The following is a 16,114-nucleotide window of genomic DNA, read 5'->3' as shown; positions in this document are numbered from 1 at the left end:
TTATCGCATGGCGATGCTGTGTCGCGATTGTTACAGTTCCCATCTACAGAACGTAAATTGAAAGAAGTCGCAAATTCGTTTGAAAACAGATTGAATTTTCCTACCTGTACGGGAGCAGTCAACGGCAAACCTGTCAGTTACGCTGTCCTCTAATAAGAGATCTTATTTTTCACAGTGCAAGCGGTTTGCTTTTCAGATACTTTTCGTCATTGCTAATGGAAAGAATGATCCCATTTACCTTCATTGTGGCACTGACTGACTTCTACTTGGCGCAGGTGTGCTTAGAAATATTGATTTCCTTCGGAAACTTGTAAATGGCGCTTTGCAATTAACACCACCACCTCAACAGAAAGACCCCTTGCTATCATACGTCTTTGTCCGCGACAAGGCTTTCTAATTAAATACAAACTTAATGAAACAATTCAACAGGACTCAGTTGAACATGTAACAACAACTGTACATATAATGATTTTTTCTTCTGATTTTCGATGAATTAATGTAAGTAATGTTTTGATTTTATTTCTTTTTATTTTCATGTCATTGTGTTAAAGAAATTCTAAGCAACTTTAGATGTGTATATTAATATTTATGTCAGATTTCAAGCAATGCTATAACAAAATTGAAGTGTAACCCTTGTTGAATCTATTGTAACATGTTTGAAATTGTAATTGTGCGCCTGGTCCATGCGTAGGCAATGTATTAGGATATGAGGAATGTAAAACCTTTGGTGAATACCCTATCTGTAGGGGAGCGGTAAAAGGTGGATGGCAGGCGAGCGCGGGAAAATGCATACGGGCGCGGCACGGCATAACGGGCTCAGCAGTAATAGTCGGAGTTGGGCATCGGTCTGAGGAACACGTTCCGGATCGAGGAGGCTATCCTGGAAAAAGTGGTTTCATTGAGCCTCGGATGTGCCGTTTCCGACGACTATACAGCATGGCTATATTCTATAGGCACTGAATTGAAAAGGATTGCGACGCCAAGAAAAAGCAAAGTGCCGATACAGCAAGAGCCATAGCTGCGATTGTATGTGTGCTGTGCACCTCGCCATCTCGCTGCCCGCCAATCGCCGCATCGACTCGAACAGGTTGAATCTTTAGAATTGTATTCGTGTGGACCAGTGTTAATTTTGTTCCTGACTATTCAATAATAACTTAACTTTTACCAGAATTGCCCTATCAATTAATTATCCTCATCACTAACCGAGACAGGGTCCTTTCCACATGTTGTGAAGTCCGAGTGTCCCGAAATGAAGATTTAAAGTTTATGTTAATAAGAATTACCTGCAGACCTATCTATGCTAGAAAGATGTTTAAGGAGCTTTATTGTTAATGAAAATATAAGCAAAGAACAAAGGTCTGACAAAGTTGGAAGATAATTTTGGAATTGGTTTAGTAATGAAGCTTAAATAATTTGAGACAAAAATAATGGTAGTTAAATGAGGAAGTAATAAGACTAAAAGAGTAGTAACTCATATTTTGTAAATCTTGAGTGCTTAATGTTTCCAATAGTTAATAGTTTCAACACAGTGATCATAACAGTTTCAGGGTCCCCCCCCCCCCCTTTCCACTCTTTTCTTTTCTATTCATTTAAATTCTGGAGTGTACTGAACTGATTTGACCTGCAAAGTTAAAGTCAATATAAAACCTAAATTTATCAGTGTTTACTCTTATTAAAATTGACATTGTATGTGTGTTTCAAAAGTGCTATTTCTAGGGTCGTCTATGCCCGATTTCAGTCGGATCAATAGACAAAATGCAGTTTGTAGTAATCATTGTAGTGTAATTTTGTGTATTTACAGCTTGTCCAAATTAGTACAGAAAGGGAAAATATTAGTTCAGTAGATTTTTCTGGTTCTAAAATTTACCATATAATGCAGTATTACGACGTGTTGTTGTGCTTGTACGTACACCCACTTGTACAAGAAAAAAAAACTCACTTAATGCCTAATTAGGCTGGCGACCGTATTATTAACAATTGGTAGCATCTGCTGTGCATATTCCTTGCCCGTCCTAACGTGTAGTTGCACTTTATACTTGCTTGACGTATCATTGTTGTTATTGACTGAGTATAAGTCCGATTTTGCTTCCATTCAGGTACACACGGTCAACATATGTACTAAAATCCTTTCTTAAAAAGGTGAAACCCGTCAACTTATCATAGTACAGGCTTTAAAAAGTTAACGTACGGCAGAGCGGAGACGTTACAAGTGGCTTCCCGGTGACAGGACATCCAGTTGTTGTCGGTCACAAATTAAAGTGAATGCCGAACAGTGGATGTTCAGTGGCTCGAATTGCAATAATAATTAGTAAAGTAAATAGCAGTGAACGTCAAGTACGATAGCGTGGTGCAATTTGCGTTCAGTATGGACAAGAATGTAGAAACAGTGGATGTGCCGAGCGTAATGGAAAATGCGGTTGGCAGTAGCAGGAGTTTACGCGGCCAGATAACAGATGGCGTTAGCGGAAGACAGTTGGCATACATACAATATCATGAACACGTTAACGAACAGATTGAAATGTCGAGAGCATCTCGAACACAGCTAGGGACAAAACAGGAAGCAGAGGGTGACTTTGTAGATGATAGTGGGTATGCGAATGAATCCACTTACATGTTTAATTCTTCACAGATAAAGAAAGAACCGAAAGAAACTTTTGAAGTAGGATCGGAACACACCGATTCCGTAGAACAGAATGGTGTGAAAATTTTAAGCATGAACGAATTATTTGAACGATTGACTAAACAAATTGCAGGACAGAACGATCAGCTTAAAACACATGTTGATGAGCTCAAAACACAGAATCAGCAACTTAAAACACACGTTGACGAGCAGATTAAAACACAGAGTAATCAGATTAAAGCACAGGTCGAAGATCAAGGAATTAAAATTAGTAAACAAATAGAACAGGTAGAACAAAAAGTGGGTAATTTAAGTTCTGTGGTAAATACTATGAGATTTGAAATTGACACCATTAACAAAAATATGGATACTATGCAGGGGGAAATTGGTCACATTAACAGTAGGTTCGATGTTGAAATTCTCAACATCCAAGAGAAAGTAGAACCTCTAGTTGAAACAAAAGTAGACGAAAAAGTTTTCGGTCTTAAAACTGAAATCGTAAACGAATGTCAACACGGAATCTCGCAATTGAAAAAGGCAGTTTCAGACACTGAAAGAGATTTAGGTGAGAAAGTTACCGGATGTGTACAAAAATGTGAACAAAGTACTTCGAAAATTCAAGGCAAAATTGTCGATCTAGAGAGTAAAATTAAGGAGAGACCTGGTGTTGTTTGTAATGGCACACCAATTACGAAGCTGTTAGAAGGTGAGGAACGCTTCGATCCCGCCAAGAAACATAACGGATGGCATCCGTTAGATTTCATCAAAAATTGCGAGAGAATATTTCCTGAACACTTATCTGATCAGGAAAAGATAAACGTAGTAATTAGCGCCTTAGCAGGTGACGCTAAGCGCTGGGGAATTAATTTGAATACCGAACGAATGACATTCGAAGAATTCAAGCAAAGGTTTATGGAAGAATATTGGTCCGAACAAAAACTGGATCATTTATGGCGCGAGTTTATCATGGCCAAGCTTCATGATAACCGGGGCAGGAATTCTTTGAAAGATTTCTGCGAATATTGTTACCGGAAATTGACGCATTTAAGAGGTAGAAGATCAGATTCAGAAATTATCTGGGAGCTATATAAAAAGCTTCCAGAAGATTCAAAGTGATACGTGGGAAGCAATCATCGCGGCTTCCAAGCATTTCTCGAAAGGGTCGAAGACGAAGACCATTGGCGCGAAAGTCGTGCCAATTATCAAAATTTTGGTCATCGAAATAATCGTAATAACGACGAGAGAAATGACGGCGAAGGATTTCGCGTCAATATGATACAGAGAGGTAGAGGTAGAGGCAGAGGAAGAGGAAATTATCCAGGTCGCGGTAGAGGGTACACCGCGCAAAGTAATAACGACGCGGGAAACTGATTTCCGCGAACGTTGCGGGCCAAACGGAAGCGGACAATACATACCGGCCCCGATTTAAGAAAGGTTCCCTAACTGACAGTAAATTTATGAGACAGGTTAGAGACAGGCGTGGAACGACGCAACGTCATGTTGCGAAACAAGCGTCAGGTGCGAGCCAGAATGAGTCATCTCCGCCGCGCAGGGCGCTACTTGTTAACAGGCGAGTGGATCATCAGAGGGCAACGGCCCGGCCTAGCAGTACAGCTGTTCAGAGAGAAGCCGCTAGCAATACGGCAGCATTAGGTACGAACATAGCCGTAAGAGCTGATGAATGTATTACGAGTGATAATTCCGTGGCGAAGGAAATAATAGATGAAACTGTGGATACACAGAGAGGTGCGGTTAGCAGTGTTAGCAATAAAGTAAAAGGCGAGAATGAATTAGCACAAGTAAGTAATTGGCGTGTGCAGATCGACGATCTTTACAAGGGCCTAAAACAATGTGAGTGGAAGGATTTTAAGAAGAGTATGAGGCAAAGAAATTAGTTAGTGGAAAAGGAGATAATAGGGACGTCGATAAGGTGACGTGGCCCGGGTTTAAAGAGGAGAGAGTAAATAGCGCCGCGCAAAGTACGCGTGCTGCCGATAGGGCGAAAGTTAATGATAGGCAGGAATTGGAGGATGAAATCCTTAGCATTGACGAGGAAGTAACTTCTGTTAATGATCCGCCAACAGTACAAGCTGCTACCGAAATGCACCACGGAGAAGGGGCAGATAAGTACCTAAAAGTAATTGAAGTCCACGAGGATTACACGGAATATGAATTAACAATAGATGTGAGTAGAGCTGATGATAAGGCCGTTTTGCCAAAAGACGATACTGAGTTAAAATCGAAGCCTGACCAAAATGCAGAAGGAGAACTTAGTGCCTGTCTCAGAAAAGCTTTTATGTTAGAACCTGAAAGCGATCCAGAATGGTCGGATTCTGACGATAGTTCAGATGACGAATATTTCGGTAATAGTGGAAATAATGGAAATACTGCTAATGGCGATATTGTACCTAATGATGAAGTAGTTTCAAAACAAAATCCAGATGTTGAGACTGAACAAAGAAAGAAACAGCCACCTGACGACTCAGGGTCTATTTCACAAAGAGTTCAAGTAATTAATGACTTTGAACTCCCGGAACCAAAGAAACCGCCAGATATAGGTGAGGTGAATGTTAAAAGCATATCTTGGGACGATGTTATCGTCGACCCGGATTTGCTTAGGGAAGATCACAACAATGAAAAACATTCGACGGTGAAACAAACTGTAATACCAGTTGAAATTTATAATGTGACATTGCAAGTACTTCTTGATACCGGATCTCAGATAAGCGCAATCTCCCAGTCGTTTTTCGAACACATTTGTGATAAGCCTGGACTAGTAATTATGTCAGTGATGGGTGTAAAAATTGTTGGTGCTACGGGCAAGACTAGCAAGCCGGTAAAGAACGAGATTTTGGTTGAATTTAGTATAAAAGGATAAACATTTGAACACGAATTTTTGGTTGTGCCAGACTTGAGTACTGAAATGATTCTGGGAATAGATTGGTTGGATAAAGAAAAGATTATTATTGATTGTAGCCAGGGAGTGATCAAAATTAATAATGCATCTAGGAATTTGGAATTAAAATTTGAGGAAAATGGGAAGGTGTTCGATTCAGAAATTGATTCTTTATTGTTGGAGATCGACCAAGGGAATGATGGTTTGACAAACATGTATGAGGTGTACCATGTCCAGAGGTTAATAGAAGAGAGTGACAAGCAGGGGCGTAATTTTAAAGAAATTGTAGAAAATTTGAAGAAGATATCTCCTGATCAGAAAACAGAATTGCTTCATATTTTAGAAAGTAATAGTATCGTATTTTCGGACAAACCTGGCCTAGTTAAGAACTTCGAATACCAGATTGAGACAATAGAGCATAAACCTTTCTTTGTAAGACCGTTTTCGATACCCATATCAAAGAGGCAGGCTGTTCAAGTGGAAATAGATAAAATGATAGAATGGGGTGTAATCGAACGGAGTAGCAGCGAATATAATAGTCCCCTTATCATCGTGAACAAAAGGGATGGGGGAGTGAGAGTAGTTATCGACGCCAGGACTTTGAACAAAATTGTAAAGAAGGAAATAGACAGACCTGAAAATCTGGACGAAATGCTCCAAAAATTTTATAACGTGAAGTATTTAACCAGTCTGGACATGACCGCCGGATACTGGCAAATCCCACTGAGTAAAGAATCCCGTAAATATACCGCTTTTCTATTCGCCGGGAAATGCTATCAGTATGAAGTAGTGCCATTTGGGCTTAGCACTTCTGTGGCAGTATTTAGTAGGCCACTGGACTTTGTATTAGGGAGAGAATTGAGTTCCCGGCTAACCATTTATGTAGATGATTTACTGATTGCTACAGAAGAATGGCAAGAGCATTGTGAATTATTGCGGAAAGTTTTTATTGCTCTACATGCAGGGGGCATGACGCCTAAGTGGAAGAAATCTGAATTTGTGAAATCGGAGATAAAGTTTCTGGGGGCACATTATTACTACGACCGGTATTGGCAAGGACCCGGAAAAGTTAAGTGCAATAGCAGGGTGTCCGGCTCCTAGAAATAGAAAACAGTTGAAAGCCTTTATAGGTTTATGTGGGTTCTATAGAAAATTCGTCAAGGGGCAAGTTTTTAATAGTCCTCATTTGAATAATCTACTTAAGAAAAATAGTGCTTTGTGTGGACTGAAGAGTGCATGAGAGATTTTGAAAATTTAAAAAGGGAACTTTTGAATGACAATATTTTGCATCACCCCATACTGTCAAAACCTTTCCATATGAGTACTGACAGCAGTGCTTATGGAATTGGTATAGAAGTTTTCCAAGAAATCTGTAATGGCAAAGAAATCGAACACAGGACTATCGCGTTTGCAAGTAGAACTCTAACAAAATACGAGAGAAACTACACTATATCAGAAAAGGAAGCTTTAGCCATTATATGGGGGTTAAAGAAATTTAGAAATTATTTGTGGGGCCATAAACTCATCATACATACTGACCACAAAGCTTTAACTTTTCTTAAGGATTGTCGTTTACTTAATGGCAGGCTAACTCGTTGGGCTTTGTACCTGCAACAATTTGATTACGAGATTTGATCTATTAAGGGTACTGAGAATTATGTGGCAGATGCTTTATCTCGATTGCCTAATGGTATGAGTGAAGTGCCCAATGAAAATAGTGAAGAGGGTACTTTTCAGATAAGGTATATGAAAGAGGGTTCAGGAAAAAGGAAAATTGAGCAAATATGTAAAAATATGAGATACCATCAGAATGAGGATCCAACACGGAAATCTGTGAAGGTAAATTTTGACAGTGTGCAGTATCCTCAAATTAAGAAGTATTACAAAATCTTTAAAGGCATTTTATATAGGAGGACAGATTTAACCACTGAGGAATGGAGAGTATGTTGGCCACACCAGTTTGATACTGATGTCATAGATTATTTTCATTTAGCATTGGGGCATAGTGGGCCAAAGAAATGTTTGGATAAATTGAATAATGTAGTAGTGATTGCTGGTAGTGTCAGTAAGAATGTAAAGGAACGGATTAAGTCGTGTGATGTCTATCAAAAGGCCAAAGTACCAAATAAAACTAGTAGGGGTCCAATGCAAAGTACATTACCTGAAGACACCCTAGAATTATTATCTGTAGATTTGTATGGTCCCCTCACAAAGACTTCGGGAAATTGTGCATATATTTTAGTAATTTTGAAAGTATTCTCAAAGTTTGTGAAATTATACCCCTTGAAAAAACCAACAGCAAACGCTGTATTTAATAGGATGGTCGAATACTTCAGAACCATCGGGAAACCCAAGGCAGTACTATCTGACAATGGACCCCAGTTTATATCCAAAATTTGGAAAGAAGGAATGGAGAAAAATGGTGTGGATGTTAAATATATCGCAGCCTACCATCCTGCTAGCAACCCGGTTGAAAGGTACATGCGAGAAATCGGGAGATTGTGTAGAACATACTGCAGTCACAACCATAGAGCCTGGGGCAGATTTATGTCGGATTTTGAGAATGTCATGAACACCTTACATCATGAATCTACTGGGTTCCCAACGGAAGAAATTTTGTTAGGCAGCAGAAGTAAAAGTTTAATTGAGGAAAAACTAGAGTTTCCACCTTGTACAAGTTTGGGTTTGAGTCAAAAGAAAGAATTAGTCAGAAAAAGGGCAAAGCAAAAAGCTGAATCTAGATCAAAAAGACACGATCAAAATCTGAAAGTTTCAAAATTTAAAATTGGGGATTATGTTCTTTTAAAAACCCACGAAAAGTCTAGTGAACTGAACCATGAAATTTCCAAATTTAAATATATTTATAATGGACCATATATAATACAGAACATTCCACACGATAGTGCTTACTATCTGACCTACCCAAAATCCAAAAGACCTTTAGGTGTAATAAATGTTGTGGACCTGAAACTGTATGTTCCTAGAAATGAGTGACATAAGGATACTCAGAAAGCAATTTGCAGTAAATGTGCTGTACCCTATGCTGAAACTATTTTATTCAAAATGTAACTAATCTCTGTAAATATATATATACAAATATCAGTATGCTAATGTGGTTATGTGAGTTTCAGATTACCAAATGCGCTATAAATGTAAGAATGTATGGAGAGAAGGACTGAAAAGGAAAGGGTAAATGCCGAAAACCGAAGTGGACAGTATATGAGTCATGATATGAAAGACTGCCAAACACTAATGAGGGCAGATAAATAGTCAATGGAGAATTGTAAGTGCGATACAGGAGATGTGACAATATGAGGTGAAAAGGACTGCCCAAATCTGAATAATAGGCAGCAAATAGGTGTAGTAAATTTTCTGAATATTATTGTGTGTTTGTTTTTTTTAGTAAGTAAGGAAATGGACTGCCATTCAATGCAAGCAGCAACGAATTGTCTTATAGTGTATACAGATATTTGTGTTTGCTATTATAGTTATGTGGTTGTGTTCCAGATTTTGAAATTATTTCTTTGAAAAATTTAGTAAAAATGAGTAATTTGCTATTTTAATAATGTTGTGATGGGAGGTTGGACTGTGCAAAAAACACATAAGTAAATGACAAGTAAATGTTCTTGATATGTTAAAAAGTATAGACCTATATAATGTGAGTGAAAGGAAGTATGTGGTGTAAATTTTTTTGGACATTCACATAAAGATTCAGAACCACTGCATAAATGCAACATTTAGTGTTCCCATTAAATTCATAATTAGAAAAATTTACTGGAAACAGGGGCATGTGTAACAACAACTGTACATACAATGATTTTTTCTTCTGATTTTCGATTAATTAATGTAAGTAATGTTTTGATTTCATTTCTTTTTACTTTCATATCATTGTGTTAAAGAAATTGTAAGCAACTTTAGATGTGAATATTAATATTTATGTCAGATTTCAAGCAATGCTATGACAAAATTGAAGTGTAATCCCTGTTGAATCTATTGTAACATGTTTGAAATTGTAATTGTGCGCCTGGTCCATGCGTAGGCAATGTATTAGGATATGAGGAATGTAAAACCTTTGGTGAATACCCTATCTGTAGGGGAGCGGTAAAAGGTGGATGGCAGGCGAGCGCGGGAAAATGCATACGGGCGCGGCACGGCATAACGGGCTCAGCAGTAATAGTCGGAGTTGGGCATCGGTCTGAGGAACACGTTCCGGATCGAGGAGGCTATCCTGGAAAAAGTGGTTTCATTGAGCCTCGGATGTGCCGTTTCCGACGACTATACAGCATGGCTATATTCTATAGGCACTGAATTGAAAAGGATTGCGACGCCAAGAAGAAGCAAAGTGCCGATACAGCAAGAGCGATAGCTGCGATTGTATGTGTGCTGTGCACCTCGCCATCTCGCTGCCCGCCAACCGCCGCATCGACTCGAACAGGTTGAATCTTTAGAATTGTATTCGTGTGGACCAATGTTAATTTTGTTCCTGACTATTCAATAATAACTCAACTTTTACCAGAATTGCCCTATCAATTAATTATCCTCATCACTAACCGAGACAGGGTCCTTTCCACATGTTGTGAAATCCGAGTGTCCCGAAATGAAGATTTAAAGTTTATCTTAATAAGAATTACCTGCGGACCTATCTATGCTAGAAAGATGTTTAAGGAGCTTTATTGTTAATGAAAATATAAGCAAAGAACAAAGGTCTGACAAAGTTGGAAGATAATTTTGGAATTGGTTTAGTAATGAAGCTTAAATAATTTGAGACAAAAATAATGGTAGTTAAATGAGGAAATAATAAGACTAAAAGAGTAGTAACTCATATTTTGTAAATCTTGAGTGCTTAATGTTTCCAATAGTTAACAGTTTCAACACAGTGATCATAACAGTTTCAGGGTCCCCCCCCCCTTCCACTCTTTTCTTTTCTATTCATTTAAATTCTGGAGTGTACTGAACTGATTTGACCTGCAAAGTTAAAGTCAATATAAAACTTAAATTTATCAGTGTTTACTCTTATTAAAATTGACATTGTATGTGTGTTTCAAAAGTGCTATTTCTAGGGTCGTCTATGCCCGATTTCAGTCGGATCAATAGACAAAATGCAGTTTGTAGTAATCATTGTAGTGTAATGTTGTGTATTTACAGCTTGTCCAAATTAGTACAGAAAGGGAAAATATTAGTTCAGTAGATTTTTCTGGTTCTAAAATTTACCATATAATGCAGTATTACGACGTGTTGTTATGCTTGTACGCACACCCACTTGTACAAGGAAAAAAAAACTCACTTAATGCCTAATTAGGCTGGCGACCGTATTATTAACAATTGGTAGCATCTGCTGTGCATATTCCTTGCCCGTCCTAACGTGTAGTTGCATTTTATACTTGCTTGACGTATCATTGTTGTTATTGACTGAGTATAAGTCCGATTTTGCTTCCATTCAGGTACACGTGGTCAACATACACTCCTGGAAATTGAAATAAGAACACCGTGAATTCATTGTCCCAGGAAGGGGAAACTTTATTGACACATTCCTGGGGTCAGATACATCACATGATCACACTGACAGAACCACAGGCACATAGACACAGGCAACAGAGCATGCACAATGTCGGCACTAGTACAGTGTACATCCACCTTTCGCAGCAATGCAGGCTGCTATTCTCCCATGGAGACGATCGTAGAGATGCTGGATGTAGTCCTGTGGAACGGCTTGCCATGCCATTTCCACCTGGCGCCTCAGTTGGACCAGCGTTCGTGCTGGACGTGCAGACCGCGTGAGACGACGCTTCATCCAGTCCCAAACATGCTCAATGGGGGACAGATCCGGAGATCTTGCTGGCCAGGGTAGTTGACTTACACCTTCTAGAGCACGTTGGGTGGCACGGGATACATGCGGACGTGCATTGTCCTGTTGGAAGAGCAAGTTCCCTTGCCGGTCTAGGAATGGTAGAACGATGGGTTCGATGACGGTTTGGATGTACCGTGCACTATTCAGTGTCCCCTCGACGATCACCAGTGGTGTACGGCCAGTGTAGGAGATCGCTCCCCACACCATGATGCCGGGTGTTGGCCCTGTGTGCCTCGGTCGTATGCAGTCCTGATTGTGGCGCTCACCTGCACAGCGCCAAACACGCATACGACCATCATTGGCACCAAGGCAGAAGCGACTCTCATCGCTGAAGACGACACGTCTCCATTCGTCCCTCCATTCACGCCTGTCGTGACACCACTGGAGGCGGGCTGCACGATGTTGGGGCGTGAGCGGAAGACGGCCTAACGGTGTGCGGGACCGTAGCCCAGCTTCATGGAGACGGTTGCGAATGGTCCTCGCCGATACCCCAGGAGCAACAGTGTCCCTAATTTGCTGGGAAGTGGCGGTGCGGTCCCCTACGGCACTGCGTAGGATCCTACGGTCTTGGCGTGCATCCGGGCGTCGCTGCGGTCCGGTCCCAGGTCGACGGGCACGTGCACCTTCCGCCGACCACTGGCGACAACATCGATGTACTGTGGAGACCTCACGCCCCACGTGTTGAGCAATTCGGCGGTACGTCCACCCGGCCTCCCGCATGCCCACTATACGCCCTCGCTCAAAGTTCGTCAACTGCACATACGGTTCACGTCCACGCTGTCGCGGCATGCTACCAGTGTTAAAGACTGCGATGGAGCTCCGTATGCCACGGCAAACTGGCTGACACTGACGGCGGCGGTGCACAAATGCTGCGCAGCTAGCGCCATTCGACGGCCAACACCGCGGTTCCTGGTGTGTCCGCTGTGCCGTGCGTGTGATCATTGCTTGTACAACCCTCTCGCAGTGTCCGGAGCAAGTATGGTGGGTCTGACACACCGGTGTCAATGTGTTCTTTTTTCCATTTCCAGGAGTGTATGTACTAAAATCCTTTCTTAAAAAGGTGAAGTCCGTCAACTTATCATAGTACAGGCTTTAAAAAGTTAACGTACGCCAGAGCGGAGACGTTACAAACAGGAAACAGAGGTGTTGTAACTACTCTTCGTCGCCAGCGTGTATGTTGACAACAGACAAAGGTGCTGTTGCATACAAGTAAAAAAGGTGTGGCACATCAAGAAGTGGCCATTTGTATGATTCTGTCTTGCTGTGGAGACACAGCTATGTTTTTTAGTGTTCTACTCTCTTTTTATTATGATTCCGTTACGATGGTACGAAAATAAACGTGCGGCTTATCGCACTGCATGATTTCATACCCTGTACTCTGTGGAGCCAGCAGCTTAGTCCTGTCGAGCCTAGTAATCCAGTGTACGTATACGCGATCAAGCCAGTAAAAAACTTCGTATCAGAAGCTTTCGTTGCATATATTTATTCAGTGACACACAAATACTCAACTTCAAGTGGTCATTGTACAAACCCTAGCCTCCGACAGGTCTGCTCTGAGGCTAAGTCCAATTGGCGCGCGCTATATAGTGTCCCATCCGGCGTGGGCAGTGCCATAACGGTGTACGCATCGTCGAAAAGTGGTGGACAGGTGTGCGGCGATAAACTGGAGCGGTAACGGCGACAGCCACTGGAACTAGAACTCCGGCCGACTCTCGCTGGAAGCTGTTCTCGAACACACGCCGTATCTCACACTGCCAGTTACGCCACAGAGCGCGTCCCTCATAGCAGCCTCTGCAGCGGGCCACTAGCATTCCCTGTCGGACCCGTTCCCCTGGCGTGTAGGCCGTCCAGTGTAGCTTGGTTTGTTTGATGGAAGTCGGGCTTGTAGGGGTTGCGCCTCACGGTCACTGCAGTAGGTTATCGAGCTTCTCGCGTTAGGCAGCCTGTAGAGAATGTATTTCACACAACGGTTCCAAGTTTCTTAAAGCTCAGATCACACCTGATCTAGAGAATATCTCTTCAGCTGTATGGTTTCTTGCACGCTTCGTAATTTCTTACGCAGAAACAGTCCAGGCACATACTCGTCGTCAGAATGCTCCGACATGAAAAATTACGACAGAAGAGTGACGAAAACAGGATGTCACAGTTATTTATTGGCGCACCAAAGAAGCGGATATATGTCAAATACTTCAGTTCAGAAAGTTCGAGAAATGTACGTCAAATATTTAAATAGTAATGGCGGGGCACCATTGCAACATAACTTAGTTTATTATTCACAAATATGCCTATAATGATAATTTTCTTCTGAGTGATCCCCACACCCTAATTACGTTATGATTAAAGTTAAACTTGCAAAACGCTGTAAAAATAACACCACCGGTCAGAATGACGTCAAATTGCAATGGAATATTATCGGAGAAGGGGGAAAAGGTATCGCAGAAGAAAAACAATACTATGTGTCAGAATACGTAAATGAAAACACCTGTCGTGCGCACGACCCATCGAAGTTGGTATAAACACTCCGGGTACGCAGCTTTTCCTCCTCTCGCGTCTGCGACGTTCCCCATGACTGTCCCAATTCAGGATCGCGCTGTTTGTAAAGCTGTATTACAGGAATGATGGCTGTGCACACGTCGCTCTGCAGAAGTACCGGACACTGAAAGGTTTGAAAATAGACGTCGGTCCGATGACTGCCCTGGGTCTGGAGAAGATGATTCGGAAATTCGAAAAGACGGGTTTTTTTAGTGTGCAATCTGGTAGAGGGAGGAAACGAATTGATTCGACATCAGTGGAAGCAGTGGCCACAGCAATGCAGGAGGAGACGAGTAGTGGTGTGCAAGCGTGCAGTGCACGGAGAATTGTTCGAACATTGGATATACCCGTGATCACGGTGCGTAAAATCCTACGAAACATCCTTCTTTGCTATCCCTTCAGAATTACGCATGAGCGCGAGTCGTTTCCTGTTCACCTGCCAGCAAGAGAGACCTTTGCTTTACAATTTCTTGCTTGCATTGAAATGGGCAATGACTGGCCGTGAAAGATTTTGTGGACAGACGAAGCCCACTTCCATCTGACAGGATATGTCAATACACAGAATTGTAGAATATGGGCAACGGAAAACCCACATGCAGATCAACCACTACCACTTCATCCTGAAAAGGTCACTGTGTGGTGCTGGTTTACGGCATCATTTATCACAGAGCCATATTTTTTCGAAGAGAAAGGTGCTTCCCGTCATGTTACCTGTACCGCCACTGGTAAGCGCTATGAGTGCCTTTTGCACAACCACGTCATTCCACCTCTCCAACAGCGTGGATGTGTGGATGGGATCATTTTTTATGCAAGATGGCGCACCTCCGCACTTTGCAAATCCAGTTAAGTAGCTGCTGAAGCGCCATTTCGGAAATGCTAGAATTATCAGCAGCCATTTCCCTACTACCTGGCCGTTCCGATCACCTGATCTTAATCCGTGTGACTACTGGCTGTGGGGATGTCTGAAACATGTTGCGGTCAGTGTTCCGATTGCAAACTTAGCTGCATTAAAGGTACGCACTGCGCCACACGTTCTGAACGTGACCCCGGAAACACTTCGATCAGTTGTGGAACATGCTGTTTCTCGATTTCAACTTCTTGCAGAAATCGGTGGACAGCACATTGAAAATGTTTTGCGTTGGCCACACGGTAATTAATAAGCCGATTTCATTTTTATTGATGCTTTTTATGCGGTTTTTGGCCTCAGGACGATTAAAAACCGATGTGAGTGATGCTTTTTATGCAGTTTTTGGCCTCAGGACCATTAAAAACCGATTTTTCCCATCCGATGCGATACGAGCTTGCCGTGGTGGATGGGCTCACGTAAATAACAGTATCTCAACTGTGCACCCATGCACACTGAATAGTTCAGTTTGTTTAGCGCCAAACATATGCCTTAGGCATTGTATGATTCATTTGTCATTTGTAGTAGACCGCTATTAAATAATGATGTTTACAGCGCTATGTCTTGCTACATTTTGTAACTACTTATTTTTCTTCTGCCATACGTTTTGCCCCTTCTCCGATAATATTCCGTTGCAATTTGACGTCATTCTGACCAGTGGTGTTATTTCTCCAATGGTTTGAAAGTTTAATTATAATCACCCTGTATATATGAAAGACATTATCCCATCAGGCTGTGTTTAAATGCCGGCCGGGGTGGCCGGGCGGTTCTAGGCGCTTCAGTCCGGAACCGCGTGACTGCTACGGTCGCAAGTTCGAATCCTGCCTCGGGCATGGATGTGTGTGATGTCCTTAGGTTAGTTAGGTTTAAGTAGTTCTAAGTTCCAGGGGACTGATGACCTCAGTTGTTGAGTCCCATAGTGCTCAGAGCCACTTGAACCATTTTGTGTTTAAATATTAACTTGTAAACGTTATACTTGTTCTGTTTTGCTATATGATGTACTTTGTACTGAAGTACTTGTAAGAGATGTTATTAAATATAAAAACAATTAATCTGGACTTTAAATCACTGCACCCTCATCCCACAGTTGAATTAATTTTACTGAAAACATACATTAACCACAAAAATATTGATTAATTCATGAAACTGGTTGTCAATGAAAAAGGCCCTGTATCGTCCTTGAGAAACGAAGTTTTTATGATACCACAGATATGGATGTCGATTTTCTTTGCATGATTTCCTGACACACAAGAATTTGCACGTAAGAATTTCCTACCTTTTTGTGATATCAAATTCTGTATTTGTAACCTTATT

This window comes from Schistocerca serialis, chromosome 2 (genome assembly GCF_023864345.2).
Source record: "Schistocerca serialis cubense isolate TAMUIC-IGC-003099 chromosome 2, iqSchSeri2.2, whole genome shotgun sequence".
Lineage (NCBI taxonomy): Eukaryota > Metazoa > Arthropoda > Insecta > Orthoptera > Acrididae > Schistocerca > Schistocerca serialis.
The sequence above is the reverse complement of the archived record's forward strand: the minus strand, read 5'-3'. Positions refer to the sequence as shown.